The sequence below is a fragment of the Corapipo altera genome, unplaced genomic scaffold (assembly GCF_003945725.1).
Source record: "Corapipo altera isolate COAL_440 unplaced genomic scaffold, ASM394572v1 61153, whole genome shotgun sequence".
In the NCBI taxonomy this organism is placed as follows: Eukaryota; Metazoa; Chordata; class Aves; order Passeriformes; family Pipridae; genus Corapipo; species Corapipo altera.
Genome location: NW_020884958.1, coordinates 1,295,656 through 1,302,164, shown reverse-complemented (window position 1 = coordinate 1,302,164; position 6,509 = coordinate 1,295,656). Strand labels below are relative to the sequence as shown.

At 38.7% G+C, this 6,509-nt stretch overlaps 1 non-coding gene across 1 annotated transcript; it reads left to right on the top strand.

Moving 5' to 3' along the window:
- Nucleotides 1–3,544: 3,544 nt before the first annotated feature.
- On the top strand, nucleotides 3,545–3,616 carry TRNAE-CUC. Its single transcript has one exon. It is a non-coding gene; the product is annotated as a tRNA-Glu (tRNA).
- Nucleotides 3,617–6,509: the final 2,893 nt, after the last annotated feature.

Sequence of the window (6,509 nt, the reverse complement as noted above, 5' to 3'; positions counted from 1 at the left end):
TTTTCAGCAGCTCTGTATTGAATTCTATAATCCAGGATTGCAGCCAAAACATTAAAATGAGAGAGGGACCAACAAAGTGACTGTTGTCCTTTAACCATTCCCACAGATTCACATATGATCCATAAAAGGATTAAGACCAGAGAGACTTACTCTCCACCAGGGTGTTTGAATGTTTGTACTTGTAGTTCCAACAAGAGGTGAGCAGTATTAGTTAGAAGCCTGTGGCTATGCTTACTTTCTACAGATGGGATTGCTAAGTACATTAGAAGACATTGTGGAATTCAAAGCCTTTTCTCAGGCTTATTCCCGGGTTCTGGTAAGGTCTGGTCAATACCTGGCACCTTCAGGTGTTATGTGTCACACTGCATAATTTTCTCAGGAGGCAAAGTAAAAATTTCCCCTCTGGAATACTTGGGTCAGAAAATTCTGCAGCAAAAGCAACACTGGTGAAAATTAATTGATCTTGCAGAACTATGCATTTCATCTCTTGGCATCTTATAAATGTCACCCTTATAATGTGATTAGAACAGAGGAATTCATAATCCTAAATTATTATGTTATTATGAGAGCTGAATGGGGAATTAAGTACATCTGGTCTTATTCTGAGCTCATAGTTATTGAACAGAACAAACAGTTTTCATTTCTCCAAAGACTTTGTATCTGCCTAATTACTAAAGCAATCTGTTTAGCTTTCCCAGCTGCAGTAAAAGTAGAGCTCTCAGATAGCTTGGGGCTGGTGTTCTCCAGTTCCTTTCAAAACAAAGTAAGACCTAGTTACTCTCTAAGGAACTGCCATTGTTGGTTTGAAGACACCGTACAGACACTCAGAGTTTGCCTCCAATCATAGGCAAATAATTGAGCCTGTCAGGGTGTCAAGCCAGCACTACAAACTGGCATCAATAGCCAAGCTAGACAGATAATTAGGAAAAGCCAACCCATTTATGTTTAAATGGAATACAATCTCACTTTATTAGTCTACTGTGCAGTGATATTTACAGGATTGAGACTACAGATGTCAGGGCTTAAATCTTTAGAGGTACCTTGTTCTTTCTACCTGCAGATGAATAAGTTGACCCATATTTTAACAAGGATTTCAAATTTTCTGACTTCGTTGAAGTTCCTGGTCCCACAGCTCTTATGTAAATTTCTAATCTGCTGTGATTTATTTCCATAATGACACTGTCATCCATGAAAGCCAAAAAATCATTCTTCTTTGCAAGTAGGTGTACGTTTTTACAACATTGCACTGCTGCTGTCTGGAAATGCTATGACTTTAATGTCAGTATATATTAAAACTCAGACGGGACCACTGTCATATCAGGACAGAACCACAGCACAGAATAGTCCAGGTCCTCTACACATATCAAGACAAAGACCTGATCTCCTCACAGCTTTCTAGAAGAATTGCTAGAGGCCTCAGGTGAATCTTTGAGAAAATATCCTAAGGGCCTAACGGCTGTGTTTGAACTGTCATGGAGTTTCAGCGTTACTGCACACAAATCTCTGCCTTCCTTTTTCCTTCCTTTTACACAAACTCAGTAAGTCCTCTTTTCTTCCTACATTTCTTACTGTTTATCTTAAAAGGAAAAATCCAGGTTTTGGTTATTTCTGTGGTGATATATAACACAGATTTTTGTGCTCAGAGGCCAGTATCTTCACTGGAATTGGGAAATTTTTTTGTCACAAAAGTATAAAATTAAGTGAGAAACCAAATAAACCAATTAAAGCTCCATCAACACTTGAACAGAGATACGTGATATCAAATGGAATTGGCATTACAAGACTGACTTAAGAATTTTTAGGGTTTTAGAATGGTAACCTGGAATGCACAATCCCTCAACCGCTAAAGAGAGGGATCCCAATCTTGAGGAGTTACCTTGGGTGGTGTTCTGACCAGTGTTTTAACTCCAATGGTTTAGTTCCTTTTGAGAGAAAAAAGGCAAAAATGTGCTTCATTCTCCGCCTGAATTTGCTAAGTTTCAACTTCTACCCATGGATCTTGCCCTAACTTTTTACTACTACAGCAGACCTCTAGACATATTCAAGCCTGTTTAAGATTTTGTTAAAAACTCACAGATAATTGACATGTGTTCAGCTGCCACTGTAGCCAAAAGGACATCTCCAATGTCTCAAGGACAGGTATCTTCACAGAATGCTCTTGTAAATTCACTGTGCTGTACTCTGAAGATGTCATAAGTAACAAATATGGTTTTCAATCCACCAAAGGCCATTACACAGCAGATCTGATTCTAGCCCTAGGGATTTTGACAAGTTCTTCACACCCACTTTTCATTTTTATGCATGCTGCTTTATATAATCAGAGAACAAACTCATCCAAATTTTACTTAATCTTTGTAAATAGAAATATAGTAATTGGATTAATACAAAACCAAGTCAATTTGCTGATCACAACAGTTTTTCAGCTCAACGAAAAATTGTAACAGAGGAGCAAGCAGCCAGATTCCTGCAAGCTTTTAAAGCCTTTCTGAGCGTATTCAAGTTTAACATGTTAGATGATGAGCATCCTAATATTAGCAGTGTTCAGATTAAAAGTCAATTAAAGGAAAATTAAATGGATTTTTCTTTGGGTCTAAATTATGAATCATTTCTACACTGATACTCTCAGAATTATCCAGTGGACAGGTAAAATAATAAAACTGATAAGCATTCTCATGTTGTGTGTTTCCAATAAACCAGCTTACATACTGTACCATCAGTTTCTCAGAGGTTTCACGCTGTGTGGGATTGCAACTTTATTAAACCTCTTAGATGTAAACTTTTCAAACCAGTGTCAAACGAGTTTTAAACAGTTTCCCTTTGTTGCACAGACTGATGGTGCCTCCACACCGAACAACCCAATGGAGAGGGAAGAGGTTAGGCTTCCATTGTTTCTTTCCAATACACTGGGACTGTAGATACTATTGCAAACACAGTGATAATCTCAGTGCCAAATTGCAAGTACAGTGGTAGAAAATTAATCACAGCTCAAGCACTTTATCTCGCAAAGGAAGAAACGATTGCAGGGAAACATGTGGTAGTAATTACTTCTATGAAATGGGACAGACCTGTGACAGAAAGGTCCTGGGGAAATTGTCAAGTATGATTTAATCTGAGCTATATGTCCATCAAAAGAACAATCTCCTGAAAGAAACTGAAAAATCCGATTTCACCTAAAAGCAATTTCTCTTCTGACTCCAGAGGAAAGCACAAGCTCAGAGAGAGAAAGGTGCCATTTTTCTATGCAAATTCTGATGAAATAGGGATTTCCCTGCAGGTGCGGCTTTCAACAACTTCAGGATAATTCCATTCATTTTACAGCTGTGGAAGTGGGGAAGCAGCCAGCCCTCACGATATGTTTACTGACTAATAATATTGAAGCAGCTGAAAGCTGAAACCATTTCTGACATAAACACGTTCAGAAGCAATTCTCCCTTAGAGAAGTAAAATTGTGACCTTGAATCGTAACAGTCCAGGGACCATTACACAGCAAGCCTGAAAGCACCAAAACCCAATAAATATCACCCAAGTATATGAACAATGGGGACCCCTGGTGGTCTAGTGGTTAGGATGCAGCACTCTCACTGCTGTGGCCCGGGTTCGATTCCCAGTCAGGGAAACTCCCCCGGGCAGATGGAGCTCGTTCAGCCCTGTAAGGCCATCCATCTAAGAGAAGGTCACTCTAAACAAACCTACGTCCTGAGGACCTCACTGCCACTGTCCAAGCTCGTTCGGCCCCGGCAGATGAACCTTAGGATTAAAGGGTGGGCTCAGCTCAGCGCACACTGTGTCTCATCTAAAAAATCCACTGCACAGGCTCGAAGGGTAAAGACCTTTCCCAAATCTTCATTCGCGAAGACTGGTCATACATGTGAACAGTAGGGATAACTAGGGAGGATGCGTGCTCTTGCGTAGGCTTTAGCTCACCTATGACAAGAGGATCGAAAAAAAGAAAATGCAAACCAGCACTGCCACACAATCAACCCTCAGAGAAAGAATAATCAGCATCATAAAGTGGACAACAATCATCACTAAACAGGAAGCACTACAGCTGAGTATTTTATTCAAGTAATAAAGCTAGGAAATCATACTGGTTTTTCCTAGCTTTCTGCCACACTAAGGCTGTTTTGTGACCCCACATTCTTATTCCAGTGTTTTCACTGCAACAGTTCCTAGAGCATTACAGCCCCCAAGTCACCTTATTTCCCCAGCTGAGCTTTCTCAGAACTGACTCATGCTGAAAACTGTACTTTATATAGTTTCCTATATTGCTTGGGAAGCTAAAACTATAATTAACTTTGGTAATTAGAGTTGGTATATTGCAATAACTCTTCCCCCAGAACTACATTTACCATGAAATTATTAATCTCTGGAGCCTATTCTTGCATGAGCCAATTAATACATTGACATTATTGGGATGCTGCATAAATAGTCCTAAAAAATGAAGGCCCAGAACACTGCAGTCTCAAGGATTAATGAACAACAACCTGGGCATCAGGTTTTAATAATGGTAGACACTGCATTTGAAATTTTTATATAAATACTAATGAGTTAAGGGCTAGCTTCAGTCCTCAATGGTAATGAGGGGAAGAACCTGGTAGTAAAGCTTTTAACTGTATTACTTGCAATTGTATACTACTGAGACTCTTCAGGTTTACAAGAGAGGAGGTCTTGATATGTTTTCTTTCATAGCATCATTCCACCACTTTGTGGCTTTACACATGAACAACTCAGCACTGACTCCCATCTATTCTCACAACAATCCTACACTGCAGTGACAAGGAAAGGTTGTTCAGAAAGCCCTTGGAAGGAGCCAAGCTTCACTTGTGCCAGCTGGGCTGTCACAGTGGACTGCAGGAAAAGCAAAGCAAAACCGATGCTGAGGGGTTTCAGAAGTTTCTGTGAGAATCACATAGATATGATTGGCTTAGCTGTTTCAAAATTTAAATTGGGCTGGAATTTTGAATCAAAGTCCATATTTTTATAAAAATTTTAGGTTTTACCAGAGCTTCTAAGATTCAGAACAACCAGCTTCAGACCCGTCCAGACAGCACAGTATGAAGTCATCCTAATCCAGACTACTGCCACACTTCCACTTTATGGCAACTCTTTTTTGTATTTGATCTTTTTTCTTTTCCAGAAACATTTTTTCCTCCTAGAGTCAAGCTGCCACAGCCTACAAGGAATAGCAAAGGGCTCTTTTCTTCTTTTATTTTTTTTTTTTTTTTTTTGCTACTTACAAAAGCTTGGCATTTCTACAACAAATAAAAAAATAAAACCAAATTAATGAAGGCAAAAAGAAACAAGGATGATGAAAATACCATGCAGTTAGTCGCTGCAAGTTAAGAAGTGGTTTAGGTAACATGGTTCACAGGAACCATGTGTCAGGAACCCTCTGCCTCTTTCCCTTTTTATCAACACTCTGTATAAGTAAGAGATGTGAGAATCTCCAAGTGATCCTCTTGAACATCTGAACAGCAACATACAAACTTCTGTTTGGGTTTCAAGGTGGAAATGACATGCAGATTTTGAGTGGGAATTTTGAGAAACAGGAAGATAAAACCAATTTAAAGGCACCATTAACAGAAGTGGTACAGATTTTATCTGCCTAATTAAAACAGTTGTAATTCTTCTTCATGTTCTCAGAAAATAGTTTGCATTAATTTAAGAAAGTCAGTTTAAATTAAAGCAGTTGTTAAAATTAGTGGACCACCTTTATTCAGACGGCCTGGTCCTCTTGCTTAGTCCTTTCTTTCAAGAGAAAAGTATGACATTAGAGTTCAAGACTTCCTACAGGATTAGTAAAAATTATTACATGAGACAGGTCTTGAAAGGAATAAAACTTCACAGGAAAAAACTCCAAGTGCAAAGTCCTGACAGTGTTTTTCTTAAAAATACATATATTAGGAAATTAAGAAAGTTACAGCTTCTGTACTTCAGTTCTGTTTTCAGAAAAGGAATCAGCATTGGTCAGGTTGATATTGATTTTTAAGCTACCTTTAATACGCAAAAGAAATGTACTAGGTAGTCAAAAGAGAACTCAAATGTTTCAACATACTCAGTTTTCTTTCCATCAGCATTTCATTTCCTTAACTGAATACCTACACATAGACAGAAACACACCCATATGTATGTATATATGGTGTCTCTTTTAAGAAACATTCTGATATTTTGAGTTTTGGGGACGGGAAACCCTGGGGACATCCACATGCACATATGGATAATTTATCAGCAGCAGTGTTGTTTTTCTGAAAGCCTGGATTAATGCACCATTTATGAGGTTTCTTGCCAGATGGTTTGCTATTCACTTGATCTTTCAAAATTCAAAAAGTACTTTCCTCTAAGTGAGCCCTGTTAGTGAAGGTTATACATCCCTAATTTCTTTTGTCCCACAGCACTCATCTGCCAAATTATTTCTTATATCTGGGTTGGGAAGGTAGTTGGTATTTTCCCTGCAACAATGGGTCTTCCAGACTTCACTTTGAATTCTATCCCTCTGTATGTCCTGTTTA